Source organism: Rhinopithecus bieti, unplaced genomic scaffold (assembly GCF_001698545.2).
Source record: "Rhinopithecus bieti isolate Rb0 unplaced genomic scaffold, ASM169854v2 scaffold_48387, whole genome shotgun sequence".
NCBI lineage: Eukaryota > Metazoa > Chordata > Mammalia > Primates > Cercopithecidae > Rhinopithecus > Rhinopithecus bieti.
Genome location: NW_016819911.1, coordinates 750,114 through 771,201, shown reverse-complemented (window position 1 = coordinate 771,201; position 21,088 = coordinate 750,114). Strand labels below are relative to the sequence as shown.

General features: G+C 37.1%; 1 long non-coding RNA gene across 1 annotated transcript in view; it reads right to left on the bottom strand.

The window, feature by feature from the left end:
• The window catches only part of LOC108520043 (uncharacterized), a 189,919-nt gene that overhangs the window by 19,935 nt on the left and 148,896 nt on the right, over positions 1-21,088 (bottom strand). The window contains exon 4 of the long non-coding RNA XR_001882814.1: positions 5,184-5,244. This is a non-coding gene — a long non-coding RNA (uncharacterized LOC108520043). The remainder of the gene's footprint in view (positions 1-5,183; positions 5,245-21,088) is intronic.

The following is a 21,088-nucleotide window of genomic DNA, read 5'->3' as shown; positions in this document are numbered from 1 at the left end:
ATTTATCCATTTCTCCCAATTTAAAAATGCCTAGTTTCTTTTAGATTTGCACATTGTTATGAAAATAGATATTTTTTTCTGATTTTCAAATTATTTAAACATATGTTTGTTTTAGTGTTAGCCTTAGCTTACCCTTTAGTTCCCCCCTCCTGCTTTGATGTAGAAATGATGAAAGGTAAAATGAATCTTGAGGAGCCCATTTATGTAATTCTGAAATATTCAGGAGTGGACAATGTTCCTTTTCAAGGCAATGACCCTTCCTGATTTATTAGCTTCTCCTTCTGGATTTATCCATGTGGGAAAACATTGCCAAAGCTCATTTGTCTTTTCCTGCCTGTATCCTTATGCCATGACATTGAGGCACTTTGTTCTGAGAAAGTATTTTTAAAAGGTGACAAGCCTTTCCCTGTGGAACATTTAAATAATAATAAAAACCAGTTTTTATTAGGATCTGGAATGACTTCTCAGAAGGAAGTAGGAATGGAGCACAGCTCTCCACAGTTCTTACGTGTGATTCATTTTATGTTCCTTGAAGTATCCTTGTCTACACTTGAATGTAGCTCTGGTATATTTAAGATGTTTTCTTTGAGAAAATCCAGCTCTCTCTCCTCTCTCTCTCTCTCTCTCTCTCTCTCTCTCTCTTTTTTCTTAGTAAGGTAAACATTCTCTTATGCAAGGCTGTGAAGATCACATTTCATTACTCCCGAAACTATTCCCCAAGATAATTAAAAACATTTCCACTTTAGTTCTCAAAATCATAGTTGCTCTCAATATTCAATTCAGAATATCAAGAAAACTAGATAGCCTAGATATTCTTCACCATTCTAATATTTGAAGCAATGTCTTCTTATAGGTATAGTTAAACATTTACAATATTTTTGTTGGGCAACATATTAACAATATTAACAAAATAATAACAAGATAATATATTTTACCCATTTTATGGAATACAAAGCCAAGAACAAGAAACACAGAGTGGAAAATTTATTATAAACAATGTTAAATCTCTTGCTTTCCATTATAGTGCACACATTTGATGAGTATAATAATTTAAGACTTCGCTTCAGAAAAACTAAAGATAGACAAAAGAACTTGGAAATAAGAAAATTCAGGAAATTCCGAAACAAATCATAATAAAATTTTGGCCTTATCTATACAATAGTTTTATGAAGAACATTACTCAGAAATTTGCTTTTCTTTATAAATGAAATTTTTTTCACACACATAAAAATAAGGTTTCTTACTTCTTACTCTCACCACTTGCATACATCTGATATCCCAAGCACAGACAATTGTCCTCTCATACACCTACCTGATGAAGAGTTACTCATTCTTTAGGAGGGAATGCAAATGATGCCTCATCTATGAAGTCTTCCCAGACACCCCAGTTTGTTCTCCCTTTACACTTTGTACTTCTATCTGCTCATATTGTACTAATATATTTCAGTCTTTTCTATCAAAATGTGAGATTCTCCCAGGGAAGGGAACATATTATTAACTTTTCTATCTATGGTGACAGCATTATGGTAGTCATTCAATTAGTATTTGCTAAGTGAATCAATACATAAATTATTGCTTTGTGTTAATTTCCCTGAGGTATTCTTGAGTCTCTCACATATAATTTTTGTTTTATTTTTCCAAAAGTGTTCTCAGTGTCAATGGATCCGCCTACCTAGGTTTCAGAACAATAAACCATCTATTTTCCATCCCTCTTCTCCCCTGCATATAACCATAATCTCAGCCTCCAAGGAGGATTATTATAAGGTATTCATGTAGTAATTACATGTTAGCAAACTATGGAATTTCAAATAGAGATATATTTAGGTTTACTACTCCCTTTATTATGTTGTCAAATTATTTCCAGTATGCTTCAAAGCCTAATACAATGCATTAATTAATATTCTGATGGTTTAAAAGGATTAATGTAACCCCCAAAAGTTTAATGTACTACAAGGGAATAACAAAGGTCCAAAGTAAAAACATATAGAATCATTATTAACAATAATACTGATAAGATATTTTATTTAGTTGGGGTTTCACAACTTAGAGATATGAAGAATTTAGAAAGGTTACAAAAAAAAAAAAAAAAGAATTATGACACCAAAAGATAAGAAATTAAAAACTAAAGAAGAGAACTGTAAAACAAATAATATGGAGAAGCATGCCTAGGTATTTTTCTTTTTCCACTGAGTATAGAATTATCAGAATATGATATCAACAAGAATTATTTTAGCTATACAGAAGTTACCAGTAAGATTATGAGAGCAGAGGTGTTAACTCCTTCCTTGTTAATTTATGCACCTTTCAAAATATCAAATAAACATTTGTTACTTTTTATAATTATATGAAAATAAAATAAATAACTAGAGAAATTGTTCAGTACTCGTGGTTCTTAAGCATTGAAACATTTTACTAAAAATTTTCTGAAATATCCATCCCTGGAGATTATTAGAAATAGGATAGAGACAGATTAGTTTGGAACAGATCAAGTAAAACTTACTTAAATAGTGACCTCTACATCTGCCTTCCATTTCATAATGTCTATGATTGACTCTAAGTGTTGTTTAAAACAGTAAAATTGCTATAAAAAATATAATCTACCATGCAATAGAAATAGATTTTTGTTTTGGGAACTAGTAAGATCCATAAATGCATACATTACTGCATTATCAAATAAATCATTTTTTCTCTTGTTTTCTGAGATTTTCCTAAATTTCAGATTGTCTTTTGCTTTTCCCCCTTTCAATAGATATTTCCTTTGAGAAAATTCAGGACAAATCATACATAATGATAATAGATTATTTAATGCAAATCCTTATAAGGTACAACTATTGCCATAAAATGGATAAATGGTCTTAGCCACAAGTTAACTTAAATTTACAAAATGTTGTACATGAAAAATATCATGAGCCAAAGAAATCAAAGATTTCCCAGTACTCCCATACTACTATGCAATGGAAATACAAAAAGAAAAAATTAAGCTCTGGTACACATGAAGGTTGAATATTTTGAAATTGTTGGAACTTGGTTTCTTTGACTTAAACAAAAGTCATGTAATTTTTCATGTAATTCAACATAAGGCATGGCTCTTTCAAAAATAATTATTATACAATATTATATTTAACAAAATAAATAGCATTAAGATAAATACTATTCAGATGTGAAATAGGAAATTTTTGTTCAACTCTTTTTAGCTTTTTTCATTTGGAAATTTTGTTTTATCTTTTCTCTTAGCATTTTAACCAAAAACTGCTTTCTGACAAATCCTTTAAAAATAAGTAATAAAGAGAAAATACACGATTTAATAATTTCATGTATTAAAAATTAAATAAATTAAATAAACCAGGCAAAATTTAGTTATTATAAATAGATAACATGCACTTCCTATGGCATATTTTAGTTTTCAAATCCCAAATGAATCTCAGTTAAGTTTCACTTTTCTGGCTATTTTCAGGTCTCTGGTACTACTACTGCCAATGATACATACATGCATGAGAATTTGTGTAAGGATTTTATCTAATTTTTTTTTCTGCATTTCTTTACTTCACATGTATATAATCTTAAAATTTTAAAATTTACAAAAGACATTCTAAATGAAAATTCTTAAAAAACAATGTGAAAATATATTAATTCATTAAAATCTAATGTATTTTAAATATGCAACACAATACCCCCTACATGGCAAGCAATATTCATAAGTAATGTTATTTTATCTTCAATTCATAAGGAAATATACACTATGCTTGACTTTGAAATAAATTAAAATTCTTCAGCTAGAGTAAGAGGCTAGAAGACTCAGCTCTTGTAAATTCACATATTGAGAGCATCTTGCTTTATTTATAGAGGGGATACTTCTACGTCATCTATCAAAATGGAGTCTGATTTCGATTATACTTGATCAGGTTCCTTTATCAAATGTTATTTCTGCCAAAAAGAGAAAGTATCTCAGAATATCTTGGCAAAATTCATACACCATATCAACTCCTGCCAGTACTTCTCAAACTGAAAGCATAAAGCTGTTTGTTGACATTTAAATCTCCAGAAACTCAGGACAGGATAGGACAGTCACATATTTGAACATGGAAAACTACTATCTGAGGGCAACTCTTCAACTTGTATTCATATAAAAAGGCAATGTCACACTAAAGGCATTAATTCCAACATAAACTTTTTCTAAGATTTGTGTTTTTCTTTAGTCTGTTATTTCTATGTGTTATTTTTGAAGTGTACTGTTTAGTGTAGGAATATTGTTACTAATAATCCTCTCTTGATTAAAAAAACAAAAGAAAGAAGTCCCTCACTGGGTTGGTTTTATAATGGAAAAATGATGTCACTGGCATCTCTTTTAGCATCTCTGATCTCAATATGTAACGGAAATTAAATTACTAAAAACAAAAGCCATGAAAGAGATTATAAATTAATTTTCTCTTCACTTAAATAAGCAGCAAGAGAAAAATTTGTCTTGTGATTAAAAATGACATCATGCTATTTTGTACAAAATAATATCCCCCAAGGTAATTATATTTTTAAAAATTTTTATTTAGTCCTTTATTATTTAAACTACAATAGATTATTTCAAAAGATTTTACATATTTTAAATGAAGCTAAATATTACATATTACATCATCTGGTGCCCAAAGTTGGAGAAATTAATGGGTTATTTGACTTTCTGCTATATTATTTCAAGCTTAAAGAAAATCACCTTATCTGTAATTAATTCCTTCGGTTAAAGAAAAAACTAGTAGAAAAGAGTGTTAAAAGCCTTACACAAAACAAAATGAGCAGAGTTTGAGCAAAGAATGATTTATAAACTGGGCAGCCCTCAGAACTGGGAGTTTACTGAGCTCCACTAAGCACTATGGGCAGGTGATATTTATAAACAGAGAAATGAAATGACATTCAGAAACAGCCAATGACATTCAGAAACACCGTGTGGTGTTTACCTTATTTGTGTATGGCGTGATGAGATATTTGCCTTATATGGACATTGTCTGATTGGGGGTTACCAGCCTGTGATTGGCTGAAGCTCTGCTGCTGTGAGTGGCTGAAACTCACGCTATTTGTTACAATAATATACTCTTAAGCTAGGTTGCATTTGGCTATGTAGAAACTAAAAGTACAGGGACAGCCTCAGACCAAATTTAGTTTAACAAGTGGTAAGCAAGTATTTAGCAAATATATACCTTCATCGGTTTACACTCAGGCTTCCACTTCTGTTGATTGAAGAAATTACATAAACCATTCCTGTTACACAAATTTGAAGAAAGTTAAAAATTCCACATTGCTCTCACTATAGTCTCTAATCATTTGCAACATATGAAGTTTGTGATTAAGACTCTGTGTGTGTGTGTCTGTGAGTGTGTGTGTGTGAGAGAGAGAGAGAGAGAGATCGTGGTGGGAACAAAGCAAGCAGGGAGGGGAGAGAGAAGTGAGTTGGAAAGGAGAAAGAAATAGATCTCTTTTCTCAAAGGAAGAAACTATTTAAAATCTGTACACTGAAAGTACTATCATCTCCTCATTCTATATGTGGTCAAAATCAAACTCTTGAATATAATTAAGGATGGACAATAGTGATATCCTAGAGTCATCCCATATGCTTGAAGACAAGGAAGAGGATCATGTGCATAGAAACTTCTCATGTGTTATCAGGGGAGCCACTCCCTGTGCTCTGCAGTGTTTCCATAGATGGAGCATATATCACCTGCCTCCCCACAACACACACACACACACACACACACACACACACACACACACACACATGCATGCAAGCAAAGTACACAAGCTGGCAAACAGTTATTCTAAGATCAATCGATAATTTTCTTCTTGGATTATTCCAATGTTAGAGTCTGTGAAACTTTCTGCTCTGGCTAAATATTTGGGAACACCTAATTTTACCCAGAGGCAGGTGAACTTAGAAAGGAGTTCCATAAAGGCTAAAAATTTACCACTATCTCAAACCAATAAGCTATCTTCAGAAGCAATTTAACACTAGTCGCAGACCTATATACCTGGGATATATAGCAAAGAGAAAATGCAGATGCTAACTGGACCCACATGCCTTGTGAGGCAATTAAGTTGTAAGCTGATTGTTTATTGTTATTGCTGCAAGGTCTTTGAAGTTGTCTCAACCTTCCTTCATCCCTTCAACAACCCCAAGCCCCTTTTTGAACTGTTCCTTCCAACACATCCCATGTTGGAAGGTAAATGTGTGATTTCTATCCCATGTTGGAAGGTAAATGTGTGATTTCTATTTTCAAATGTGCCTTCAATGCTGCATTAATCATATTGTATTTATTTCGTTAATCTAGTCACTATCTCTCCCATTCATTCAAGACAGATAATTACTGTGGCCTTTATGGAGCTTATATTCTAGCATAGGAAGACAAATTAAAAATAACTAAATTATATAATATTCCAGAAAGATTTAAGTACTATAAAAACATTAAGTAGGGACGTGGAAATGAAATATATGTTTGTTGGGAGGAAACTATTTCCAAATTTAATAGTTAGATCAGGCACCTAGTTACATTGACATCTGTGGGAAGTGCTTTTAGGCAGTGGGTCAAACAGTGTAAAGGCCCTAAGGAAGAAACACATTATACATGTTCCAAAACATTAAGTGTCCAGTCAGCAAGGTGGACAGTAATCAGGGGTGATGTCTTAGAGGGAGCAGGGGCTAAAACCACGGAGGTCCCTGTTAGCCCATTGCAAAGATTTGGTTCATGCTCTGAGTATGAAGGGAAGGCATTGGATGCTTTGAACACAGGAATGATTTGATCTGACATACGCTTAAATGCTCTATTTGGCTGGTTTTATCAATAAGCAATAGAGGGACCAATTGTGAAAGCAAGGACACCAAGTAGGAGGCTATTGGAATAATCCAGGAGAAGAATGATGTAGCTTGAACCAGTGAGGTAGTGGTATATGTGGGTAAAAAAAATGGTTGGATTTTAAGTGTATTTTGGCTCAGAATTTCATGAAGAACTGAAAATCTGTGTGAAGAGGAGTCAAAAGTGCCTCTAATGTCCTTGGCCTGAGTGCTGGCTGTCTTCAAACCCAAACAACCCCAATCCACTCTCATTCTTTGTTGATGACCTTACCTTCTATTTCACTGAAAATTTAGAGCAGAACTAGCTTAAATTCTCACCAAATGTATGTCACTGCCTTTATCTGTGCTCCTATTTCTCTGCCTTTCCTCCTGTTACTGTGGATGAACTATCTGTGCTCCTAAGGTCAAACTTTGCATTGGCACAGGACGTCCCATTGCTTCTTGTCTACCTAAGAACACTGCTCCAGTTAATCTCTTCTTTCTCTCTCATCATTTTTTCCCATTTTTACATGATCTATCTCTTTCACATTCTTTTACCATTTTGATTCCCTCTCTCCCACCAGAGCCTCATTGCTTCCCTCTGGAAACCTATTTATTTACTCTCTTCAGCACTCTTCTAAAATGTTGTGCACATTCATTGTTGGATTCTTCCTTTCTCTCACCATTTCATGAACCCACTTCAATTATGTTTCCTCTCTAACACTCCAATGAAATTACTTCTATCAAGGTCCCCAGTTTCTTCCATTTCACTAAGTCTAAGGTCAACTTTCAGTCCATATTCCTCTGATGTTAAGTAAGCATTTCATAATTGGTAACTTCTTCCTTATTGGACCACTGCCTTCAACTGAATCATAACACATACTCTCCTGATTTTCAAGCTGCTTGATGTCACGATGAATCGTTTCATTATCTGCTGGCACAATGACCCAAAGTTAAAGCTATAGTTTTGATTTTTTTTTTTTTTTTTTTTTTTTTTTTTTTTTTTTTTTTTTTTTTTGAGACGGAGTCTCGCTCTGTAACCCAGGCTGGAGTGCAGTAGCGTGATCTGGGCTCACTGCAAGCTCTGCCTCCCAGGTTCACGCCATTCTCCTGCCTCAGTCTCCCGAGCAGCTGGGACTACAGGTGCCTGCCACCACGCCCGGCTAATTTTTATATTTTGTTTAGTAGAGACAGGGTTTCACCGTGCTAGCCAGGATGGTCTCGATCTCCTGACCTCATGATCCACCCGTCTCGGCCTCCCAAAGTGCTGGGATTACAGTTGTGAACCACTGCGCCTGGCTTATAGCTTTGATTTTTATTGGGACTTTTATTTTGCCTCCTGGTAAGAGCAGGGAACAAAAACTTCTAAACCCATGGAGCTTGAAGTTGCACACATGGATACATAAATTCCTCCCCAGTGAGTCACTGAGGGTGATGTGAGCAAAACGACTCCTATTTTCATATTTTAGTTGCATCCAGGACAGCTCCTCTCCTTCCTAACATGTTGACTCCAACTGTGCTACTCAGCAATTCCTCCAAGATGTTGATCTATAATTTATTTGGCTTCTGGGTGGTACAGGAGTTCATCAGACCATTGCAAATCATGATCCTCCACTTTTTTAGTCTACTTGTTCCACTTCTGCTTTTTGGTATCTTAATATTAAGGCATCTTTGAGATTCTTCTCAGTCCTTAGATCTCTTTATCTACACCCTAGTCATTATAACCAGTCTCATGGCTTTGCATACTATATTATCTTCCAAATTCACATCTCAAGCTTAGACCTTTGCACTTAAATGTATATATCCAGGCTTGGATATATCTAAAGGCATCTGAAATTTAATATGTAAAAACTGAGTCTAGATGTTCCCTACCACCACCAACACCACCACAACAGAAACAGTCTGCTTTAAAAAAACACTCTCAGTTGACAGCCACCACATCCTTCCAAGTTCCTCACGACAAAAATCTGAGCCCTTGACTCCTCTTTCTCTCACATACTATATTTAATGTATTAACAAATCCATGTAGATCTATCCCCCAAAATATATCTATAATCTATCCAGTTCCTTTCAAGCTCACTCCTCCTCCTCCTTAGATCCAAGTCACTGTCATCTGCCACATGGATTAGATAGCTTTCCAACTAATCTTTCAACTTCCATCTTCTTCCTCTTCAGTCTATTCTCAACATAGCAGCCAGAATAGATTTGCTTTTATTTATTTATCTTTTTGAGATGGAGTCTCACTCTGTCACCCAGGCTGGAGTACAGTGACACGATCTTGGCTCACTTCAAGCTCTGCCTCCTGGGTTCATGCCATTCTCCTGCCTCAGCCTCCCGAGTAACTGGGACTACAGGTGCCCGCCACCACACCCCGCTAATTTTTTGTATTATTAGTAGAGATAGGGTTTCTCCGTGTTAGCCAGGATGGTCTCGATCTCCTGACCTCGTGATCTGCCCACCTCAACTTCCCAAAGTGCTGGGATTACAGGCATGACCCACCACGCTTGGCCGAGAACGGATTTGTAACTCAGCTCATTTTTCTCTGTTCAGAGTAAAATTCAAAGTCTTTACATTCAGTGCACAAGTCAAATTAGCCCCTTTTACTCTTCCATTAATGATGCCTGGTATGCTTCGTATCTCAGAGCCTACCTTTCTGACATTTTCTAAGCCTGGATCACTCCTCTCTCAGATATCCTCATCACTAGCTCCCTCAGATCCTCAGATGTTTACTGAAATGTCTTCTTCTCAGTGAGGCTTTCCCTGACCACCATACTTAAAATTACCCACTTTCTCCCCACAAATTCCCAATCCTACTCTATTGCTTTATTTTTCTCCATAGCACTTATTGCTAACATTCTACATATTTTACTGTATTTTTACACTCTACATATTTTCTTTTAAACTAGGATGTAAGTTTCCTGAGGGCAGGCTATTTGCCTGTTTTGTTCCTTTCTGCATCTTTTATTCCTAGAAGAGAGACTGTATAGTAACCATTCAGTATGTTTGTTCAATGGATAAATATTGTTTTTTCAGTTGATAAATAATAAAATACTCTCCCTGAGAAATTAAATGAGGGTTTAGCTTTCTTAAATCATCAACCACTACTTTTCCTATTATCTTCCTCCAATTGAGTAATATTAAGCATATCATTAACTAAATAATTATTACTAACATTATTGTGACTATCTTAAGACCATTCACTACAGAGACAAGCAGTGCACTATGACTGTGTTTCCCTTTTTGTTCAATACTTGAATTTTTGCTGGAGTAAATTACTTATTGTTTTTTCAATTTTCTTACTTACAAAAATATACTTACTTCTACCAATTTGTTAACTTCTCCAATGTATCTGTCAAGCACCTATCCATATCATCATCTGAATGCTCACATAAATCGATGATCTATCATTGCTTTTTTTCTTTTTCATTTCCCTAAGATCTGCTCTCCCAAAGTCTTATCTCCCTGCTCCAATTTGAACAGAATATTTCCTGAGCCTGTTGTTCAGCTGTCATTCTAGAATTGCCTACAGTCTTCACCTTAGTTTTAGTTTACCACTTTGTGGTTTGGAATCTCCTGTTGTCCTGATAACCTATCTTCTTCCATCTTTGTTAACTTTATCATTTTGCTGGAGTCAATCCTTCAGTAATTTCCTATGCTAACATTCAATGGGAGGTTTAATCCTTGCATGCAATTGTTCTATTCTTATACTTGATCGAGAGTTTGGCTAGGTAAAGAATTACAAGATGAAAATACTTTTCTTTCCAAATTATGACATCATAACTCACTCTCTTCTGTCTTCTCAATGATGCCGTTAATGACATTATAATTCCCTGTTCTTTGTATGCTTACCTGACTGTTTACTTTGGAAATGTTCAGTAGATACTTCTGTATTCTAAAATTTCACAATTATGTGCTTTGGTGTCATTTATTATTAATTTATTTACATAATGAGGCTTTCATGGACCCTTTAATCTGAAAAGTCAAGCCCTTCATTTCTGAAAGTATTTTTCTATTTCCTGTTTGAATAATTTCTTCTCATCTGTTTTCTTTGATCTTCCTTACTAAAATTTTTATCACACCATTAGATTTCTTGGTGTTTTGTGCTGTTTTATGAGATGGTCAGTCAAGAGAAGACAGAGAAGAGGTTCAGCAAAAAAAAGTTTATTATACCTAGAGGTCTTAAATACAAGAGGCATAACATGAGAAATACACCAGTGCAGCCAGATGGAAGAAGACAGGAAAAAGGGGGAGGTTTAGGCCCGAGTCTTTATTATGGTTTCATGGGGAAATGCAAGGCAGGGTGAGCAATTTAGGATTGGATAGTGAGACAATGCAGGGAACCCTACTTAGGGGAATGCAGCTCCCCTCCCCGCCACAAAGCATGGAAATAAAAGAAAATCGTGAGTTCTTTCAAGGAAAATTCCAGGCATCTAGCTAGCCCTGAGAAGCAAATAAGCAACTTGATAAACTAGAAGGTAATAGTAGCCTAAAACAGTAGCCACGGAAGCTAGAATTGTTGCCGTAGATAGTCAGACATAAGCAGGACAGGGGAGAGGCCCTACCTCCCCCCATCTCCCCACCACCAGTAGGAATAGGAATGTCAGGCAACCATCAGTTAATGATCAGGCAGTTGTTAAACTGTCTCTCTAAAATTGTCTCTCTAAAACAGTAATTGGTTGCAGCCAGCACCAGGGAAAGGCAGTCTCCTAGTATATTTAAAAAAAAAACAAAACCTGAAACTGGTGATTTTTGAGTGGAGTTGGGTGAGTGGGCTCAAGCATGCACACTAAGATGTAAAATGGCAGAGGTTATCTGGTATATGACCTTCCTCCAGGAATACTTGACTGGTAAAGGAAAAACAACTCAAGTGAGCATGCGTAAAAGTCCAGTAAACACACTGTGCATACAGCCCCTCCCAAGTGCTGGTACGCCACTGTTCATGCGACAGCCCACCTCAAGGGAAGAATCAGGGTAAAAGTAATCCAAGACTCCAGAAGCACGCCAATGCATAAAGCCAAAGGTCAAACAGCGCACTTGAATCTCTTAAGTCGCCTGCTTGACCCACTTCCAAGTATACTTCCCTTCCTTTCGTTCCACTAAAACTTTTTAATAAATGTTTACTCCTGCTCTAAAACTTGCCTCAGTCTCTCATTCTGCCTTATGCCCCTTGGTTGAATTCTTTCTTCTGAAGAGGCAAGAAATAAGGATGCTGCATACCTGTAAGGATTCGCCACTGTTAACAAAATCAGCAGATGTTTGGTTTCCCTATATAGAGTAAAGATAACATCTTCAAGTATGTCTCTGAGTTATTTTCAGAAACCCCAACTTCCGTTAAACAGATCTAATGGCATATGGTCCTCAGTTAAGGGGGAATGGGGGACTGAACTCTGATCAACATTATTTGTTTTAAATTTCCTCCTGAGGTACCTGGAGAAAGTCACACCCATGAGCCAGGCTAACATCCGTTTCTGCTGACCCTAAATTTTTAAACAAAGTTTTTCTTCCTTAACAAATTGAAAATCAGAAAATATTTGAATCTACCTACGACCTGTAAGCCCCAGCTTCAAGATATCCCACTCTTTTAGGCCAAAACCAATGTGTAACTTCCATGTTTTGATTTACAATTGTGCTTGTAACTTCTGCTTTCTGAAACTTACCCTTGCCTTTAAAAACCCTTACCTTAAGCCATCAGAGAGGCCAGGATTTAAGCATTAGCTGCTAGATCTTCCTTGTTAGGCACCCTACAAAGAAGCACTTTCCTTTATCTGGCTGCAAACCTCAGTGTGACTATCTGGTCTTACTGCGCTGGGCGAATGAATCCCAGTTCAGTTCCATACCTATAGTGTGAATTTCTGTGGTCTCTAAATTATAGAGGTGGTCCTAGTTGCCTGGTATCTGTTCCTGGGATTATTAAAGCGGAGGAATATTGACTTCTGAGGGTCTCAGGCCAAATAGAGGAGGTGTGGCTCTGGATTGGTTAGTCTGCATAACAAAGACATGTTCCTGGTTGAGCCCTTTGCTGTCTCTAATTGGCTAGCCCCAGGAAAGGCAGTATCTCCCAGGCAGAAAGGTTGGGGTTTTCTTTGGAGGGGGGGAAGGTTTTTTTAAGATGTCAAAATATAGAAAATATACATGTATACACATAATCTATCTATCTATCTACCTACCTACCTACCTATCTATCTATCTATACATGGTCTGATCTTTTGGTGTTCTTACATTCTCTCATCTGTTTTCTGCCTCTTTTTCTTTTCCATTTCTCTTTCTGGGGGAATATCTGACATTATTTTCCAAAATTTCTGGGACTCAATTTTAATTTTCAAAGTGTTTTTATTGGTTATTTTTTATTTTCATAGCTTCAGATCTTGATTTATGGATAAAATACATTATTTTATGTGCAAGGGGATAGTAATTCAAGTTTTCCTTATTTATCCCAGATCTACTTTTCTATTCGTTTGTTTTGATCTCTTTGTCTCAGTGGAGGCTCTCCTAGAATACATGGTTATCTCTGTTTGTTTATATTTAAAAGTAAAGCATTAAGAACCTACTGGAAGTTCCATATTTGGAGTATTTGGAGGTGGTGATTGTTCACTTGGGGCTTCACTGTAAGATCTTAATGTGAAGCCATTTTTTTTCTTTATTTCAGGGGTCCTTATATGTCAGCATTTAAAGGCTGTTTTTTCTGTGATTATTAAAAGAAGAAGCCTACTCTTTCTTTCCTTGGGGGACATAGACCCTATTGACAGCCGATATTTTGAAATTTTATTAGTAAGAAAAAAGGGCTGATGTTCCCACTTTCAGACAGGCTCTTAATTCCCATTTTTAGAGATGTCATTTGGCCCTGCAAGATCTACTGTGGTTAATGTTTCTTCACCAACCATTCTGGATGAAGCCACTCAATCACTATAAACTTTCCTCTTAATACTGCTTTTGCTGTATCCCAGAGGTTTTGGTATGTTATATTTCCATTATCATTTGTTTCAAGAATGTTTCAATTTCCTTCTTAATTTCTTCATTCACCTACTATTTGCTCATTCATGAGCAAATTGCTTAATTTTTGTGTGTTTGTATAGTTTCCAAAGTTCCTCTTGTCATTGATTTCTAGTTTTATTCTCTTCTGGTCAGAGAAGATACTTGATGTTATTTCCATTTTTTTTTTTTTTTTTGAATGTTTTAAGACTTGTTTTGTGACCTAACATGTAATTTGTCCTTGACAATGATCCATGTACTAAGGAGAAAATGTGTATTCTGAAGCTGTTAGATGAAGTGTACTGTAAATTTCTATTAGGTTCATTTGTTTTATAATTCAGATTAAATCTGATGTTTCTTTGTTGATTTTCTGTCTGGGAGATCTCTCTGATACTGAAAGTCGGGTATTGAAGTCTCCAACTATTATTGTATTGGAATCTATTTCTCTCTTTAGCCCTAACAATATTTGTTTTATATGTCTGGATGCTCAATTGTTGGGTGCATATATATTTAAAATTGTTATGTCCCTTTGCTTAATTTTGAGCCCTTTATCATTATATAATGACCTACTTTGTCTCTTATAATTTTGGTCTTAAAATCTATTTTGTCTGATGTAAGTATAGCTGTGCCTGCTCTTTCTTTGTTTGTATTGGCCTGGAATGTCTTTTTCCATGCCTTTATTTTTAGTTTATGTGCCTCTTTATAGGTGAAGTGTGTTTCTCGTAAGCAGTAAATCACTGAATCATGTTTATGCATCTATTCAGCCACTCTATGTCTTTTGATTGGAGATTTTAGACCATTTACATTCAACATTATTATTCAAAGACAGGGACTTACTCCTGTTATTTTGTTATTTGTTTTCTGGTTGTTTTGTGGTCTTCTCTCTCTTCTTTTCTTCCTTCCTACTTCCTATCTTCCTTTTAGTAAAGGCGATTTTCTCTGGTGGTATGCTTTAATTTCTTGCTTTTATTTTTTGTGTAATAAAACTCTACATTTTGACTCCATCTCCCCACTTTTAACTGTTTATTGTTTCTCCTTGTGTCTTATTGCACTGTCTATGTCTTCAAAAGTTGTTGTACTTATTATTTTTGATTGGTTCATCATTTAGTCTTTCTACCTACATTGAGAAGTTTACATACTGAAATTACAGTGTTACACTATTCTTGTTTCCTGTGTGCTTACTATTTCCAGTAAGTTTTGTGGAAATCATATGACTTCTTATTGTTCAACCTTTTCTTTCAGATTGAAGAACTCCATTTAACATTTTTTGTAGAACATGTCTGGTGTTGATGAAATCCCTGTTTTGTTTGTCTGAGATCTTTATTTCTTTCATGCTTAAAGGATATTTTCACCAGATATACTATTCTAGGGAAAAGTTTCTTTATTTCGGCAATTTAAATACATCATGCCACCCTCTCCTGACCTGTAAGATTTCTACTGAAAACTCTGTTGCCATATATATTAGAGCTCGGTTGTATGTTGTTTCTTTTTTCTTCCTGCTTTAAAAATCCTTCTTTATCCTTGACTTTTGGGAGTTTGATTATTAAATGCCTTGAGGTAGTCTTCTTTGTCTTAAATCTGTGTGGTGTTCTGAAACCTTCTTCTATTTGAAGTTGGTATCTTTTTCTAGGTTTGGGAAGTTCTCTGACATTACCCCTTTGAATAATCTTTTTACCCCTTATGTCTTTCTCTTTCTTCTCTTTAAGGTCAAAAACTCTTAGAATTGCCCTTTTGAGGCTATTTTATAGGGTGCTTCATTGTTTTTGGTTTTTTCTTTCTTTTTTTTTTTTTTTTTTTTTGTCTCCTCTGACTGTGTATTCCCAAATATCCTGTGTTCAAGGTCACTAATTCTTTCTTCTGCTGAATCAATTCTGCTACTAAAAGACTTTGATGTATTCTTCAGCATGGCAATTGCATCTTTCAACTCTAGAATCTCTGCTTGATAGTTCTAAATTATTTCAGTCACTTTGTTAAATTTATCTGATAGAATTCTGAATTGTTTTCTCTGTGTTATCTTGAATTTCTTTCAGTTTCCTCAAAACGCTATTTTGAATTCTCTCTCCAAATGGTCTAAACAAATTATGTTTCTCCAAGATTGGCCTCTCAGTGCCTTATTTAGTTCGTTGAGTGAGGTCATGTTTTCCTGGATGGTGTTGATGGTTGTAGATGTTCTTTGGTATCTGGGCATTTAAGAGTTGAGTATTTACTGCAGTTTTCACAGTCTGGGCTTGTTTGTGCCTGTCCTTCTTGGGAAGGCTTTCCAAGTATTGAAGGGACTTGGGCCCCAAGCCCAAGAACACTGTGTTTTTTGCAGACTCATAGAGACACCATTTGGTGGTCTTGGATAAGATCCAAGAAAATTCTCTGGATTACCAGACAGAGATTCTTGTTCTTCTCCTTTACTTTCTCCTAAACATACAGAGTCTCTGTGTGCTGAGCCACCTGGCACTGGGGGTGTAGTGATGCAATCACCCCTGAGGTCCCCACCACTGGAACTTCACTGGATCAGACCTGAAGCCAGCACAGCACTGGGCCTTGTCCAAGGCCCTCCCCTTCAGGGTGGCAGGTTCCTCCAGGCACTTTAGGCATGTCCAGAAATGCTGTCTGGGAGTTGGACATTCAAGTCAAAACCCTTAGCAATTTACCTGACGTTCTATTCTCCTGAGGCTAAGATGGCATGGAAACCACAATATAAAGTACTTCCTGCTCTTCCATCTTCATTCCACAGGCAGAAGGGCATCGTCCTGTGGTCACAACCATCCCCAGTGCATGGGGATGGGGGGGTTCTGCCAGGCCATCACCAATGTTTGCTTAAAGGCCAAGAGCTCCTCTGTCAGCTTGTGGTGATTGTTGACAGACTTTGGACTCACCCTTCAAGGTAGTGGGATGCCCTTTGACCCAGAGAAGATCCAGTAATGTATCCAAGATCCTAGTCTGTACACAGTGCCCCCAAGAGCCTGGTTGTTCCTCTCCCCTACCATGGCTGCGCTGGTACCTAGGATGCAAAACGAAGTCCCCTTTACTTTTCCTTCTGCTTTTCTCAAACAGAAGAACTCTTTTGCCATAGCTACCAGAGCTGGGAATGTGCTGGGGCTCCCTTGAAGCCAGTATATCTCAGAACTTGAGGCTCAAGGCATGCTCCCTGGCTATTGCTGGTGGTTATCCAGGGCCTATGAGCCCTTTAGTAAGCACTTCATCTATTCTGCCAGTACCAGGTCTTTCTCTTCAAGGCAGTGGATTGCCTTTTGGCCCAGGGTGTGTCTACAAATGCCATTTAAGAGCTATGGACTGGAATGGGGTCCTCATGACTATGCCCAGTGCCCTGTTCTACTGTGGCTGAGCTGGTATCCAACAGGCAAGACAGAGTCTCTCTATTCTTCACTCTTCCCTCCTTAAGTGGAAAGAATGAATTCACTTTTGTTGCTACAAGCTGCACTGCCTGGGGTTGGGGGAGGAATGACACAAGCCCTCCCTTAGCCATGCCAGCTGGTGTCTCCCTAGGTCATGTGCTACTCTAGTTCACCAGCTCTAAGCCCAGTCTAGCACTAGGAGTTGCCTAGGAATTACAGTCCTTTTATCCTAGACTGCCTTTCAAGTTTACCTAGGACCCCAGAGCACTTCAGCCCACAATGACAAGGCCTCCCATGAAACTCAGGTTTCGACCACTGGGATGAGCAATTTACTTCTGGCTAGGGTTGGTCCAAATGTTCCCTCCATGTGCAGGTACTGGCTGAGCACAGCATAGCTTTATTCTCCACTATAACATGGCAGCACTGAGTTCAGTGTAAAATCCCCCAGCACCTGTACTCTCTCTCCCCAAAGTGCACAGATTCTCTCTCCACACTGCAGGCCCACTGCCAAGAGATTAGGAAGGGATATGTTGGTGCTTCAAGACTGTCTCTCCTGTTTTTCTGAATGCTTCTTTCCACAATGTGAAGTTAAAACTAGGTACTGTGATTGCTCACCTGATTTTTGTTTCTTGTGACTGCTTTTCTGTGTATAGTCGGTTGTTAAAATTTGGTCTCGCAGTGGCAAGGATGATTGGTATAGGCTTCTATTCTGCCATCTTTGCTTTGCCTTTCCTTAGATTTGATTCAAAACAGGCACGGGTTTTTAAACTGTTAGATTTGTTCATTTGTGGGAACCAACAACCAAAGAAAATTAGCCCTATATTTTCTAAACAGATCAATACTATCATTTCCACTATTACGTGCCATTGCGCCATTTGTCTCTCAAAGGAAGTCTTATTTGAATGATTTCCAAGAGTTCAAAAATGGGCCTGAGATGGCGATGTCAAGTATTTCATAATAGTTAATTAATTCTCATCTTAAAAAATACAGAATCTAGTATTTTATTCCAAAATTGGAAGCAGAAGTCAAGGTTGCTCCAGGGTACCACAGGGATTCATATCAGTACATCAGGTTGTCAACAGTCTCACACTTTGTCTATCATATTTGGGGGAAAGTCCTCAGGTTTAAAATACACTTGTTGAAGAAGGTAATTTTCCTGCAGTGAAGAGTCTGGATGGTGTATTTGTCAGGATTCTTCACGGGTGGTCAGAACAAATAGGATATATGTCCACATAAAAGGGAGTTTATTAGGAGGAATTGATTCACATGATTACACGGCAAAGTCCCACAATAGGCTGTCTGCAAGCTGAGGGAGAGAGAAGTTGGTAGTGGCTTAGTCCAAGTCTGAAAGCTTCAACACCAGGGAAGTCGACAGTTCCCTGTGAAGCTGACAGTGCAGCCTTCAGTCTGTGGCCAAAGGCCCAAGAGGCTCCTGGAAGCCATTGGTGCAAGTCCCAGAGTCCAAAGACAGAAGAACCTGGAGTCTGATGTCTAAGGGCAGGAGGAGTGGAAGCAAGCATCCAGTATGGGAAGAAGAAAGAGAGCCAGAAAGAGCCACACTTATCCCTCTTCTTCCCTCTGTTTTGTTGTAGCTGCGTTGGCAGCCTTTGGAAGGTGATCTGAGGGTGGGTATTTCTCTCCCAGTCCACAGACTCAAATGTCAGTCTCCTCTGGCAACAGCCTCACAGACACACCTAGTTCTTTACCAGCCACCTATGCATCCCTCAACCCAATCAAGTTGACACTTCATGTTAACCATCACAGACAGTCATATGTTTACTATGTGAAACAAGTATACAAAATAGATCCAAGAAAGAAAAAATTACCTTTGATTAGGAAAGCTTTAGATAGGGCTCTTCTTTTCTTGGTCTTTGTTTATTATTTATCATTTTACAAGAAATAAATAGATGAGTAAAATTGAGATGTAAACTTATTCAAGGAAGTCTCTGTTTTTAGCTATTTGCCTGGGTTTAAATTGTTAATGAATGCTTTAAACTAACAGAGACATTTTTGTGGTGATTATTTCCAGAATTTCTCCTGAATTACAGAACAACCTTGCTTAGACCTTGACTTGAAGACATCAATGTGTAACTTGACTTCAATATGTGAGGTTCATACTTTGTCTATTTCATTAGTACATGATAATGCTATTCTTTTGTGAGACAGATATCTTGAGTTCGTTACAAGATACATGCTTAATAAATTAATAATAGGATCACTTGGGAATCATACTCAATGCTGGAGCCTTATATTTTAATAATGTAAATCATGTACTTGGCATGCTTTCATATAATCAGGCCTTAATCAGGCATGAAAATAATAAATACCTAATTTGAAGGCTGACTTTTGAGCCACAGATGTATTTGTGTAATGCTCACAGCCTGATTTAAACACCTACCTATGAAAATGACAGAGAATCATTGAAGTAGATTTCTTTGTTTCGCCTTGAAGTTTTTCAGAATGTACAACTTTGACAATCATAAGAGAAAAGAAACTGAGTTTGATTTGTGATTTTATGTTATGGTTAAATAGAAACATGGTTCTTGAGTTCACTGGGGAATTGCAGGCCACTCCATCACTTTCTCATGCTGTCTGACATCTTAAAGGAAAGACAAAGTGTAGATGAAAGAAAGTACATGAACCGAGAAATCCAAGGAGAGTACCAAACGATGCTGACTTTCAAGGAAGGTGAAATATTATTTCTATGTAGATTCCTCTGATAAATTTCTGCCTTTCTAGTCACTCAGCACTTGATCGAGTAATCTGACTGTCATTGTGCCCCCACAGTGACATTTTACCCAAATGCAGTGTATCATAAGAAAAACTAATTAACTTTGACTTCTCTGCATCTATCCCCAGAAGACTCAGGTCTCTTGTTTGCATGGAATAATTAAAGAAAAATAAAATTTCCCCAAAGAGAAGAACTTTTGATTCTGTTACTGTAAAACATAGAAATAAAGTAATTTGTTACCTTGGAAAGAAATGAACTGCAAACTCTTTCCATCTGTTTATTTAGGAGGGAAGGCAGGTTACTTCATCCTCACTGCCATACATGATTAACTTTTTTGCTCTGGCTTCTGCAGCATGGAGAACTATTTTCTGTCAACAGCTTCACACACCAGGCCTGGCTATGCCTATCCTTACTACAGGACGGGCAAGTCATGTAGGATGCCCAAAGTTGTAGACAATACTGAGGTAATGTCAGCTAACCAGGCAAATTTGTTACATGTTAGCTGCAGCTCAGAGGGAGACATGAAAATTTAAACCTCCTAGGCAAGAGGCAATCACTGTATCTCCAGCCCAAAGCCTGACATGTCATCCCCAATCAATCAGTTATAAGGGATCATAGAAAATTTTCTAAGCTTTTATTCTGGAAGAGGTTAGAGCTTGAGTATTACTTGAAGAAACCAGAGCTTATCACGCATTCCATCAACATCACTTTTGCCAGTAAGATAACAAATGAGTAAACTTTGTCATGGGTGGCCGAAGTCTCATTAATTGGACAGAGGACTTAGATGTTGGGTAAAAGATAAATAATCCTTCAAATTAGAAGCAGTTTCATAAAATTAAAGTTGACTTTGTAAAAAAAAAACCTTTGGAAAGCTCTAATCCATTTTCACCAAGTGTCATGAATTGCAGGACTTTCTGGAATTGTTAATATAAGATAATCGCAGCACTTTGGGAGGCCGAGGCAGGTGGATCACAAGGTCAGGAGATCGAGACCATCCTGGCTAACACAGTGAAACCCTGTCTCTACTAAAAATACAAAAAATTAGTCAGGCATGGTGGCGGGCACCTATAATCACAGATACTCGGGAGGCTGAGGCAGGAGAATCATTTGAACCCGGGAGGCGGAGCTTGCAGTGAGCCGAGATCAAGCCACTGCACTTCAGCCTGGGCAACAGAATGAGACTCTGTCTCAAAAAATAAAATAAAATAAATAAAAAATACAAAAATTAGC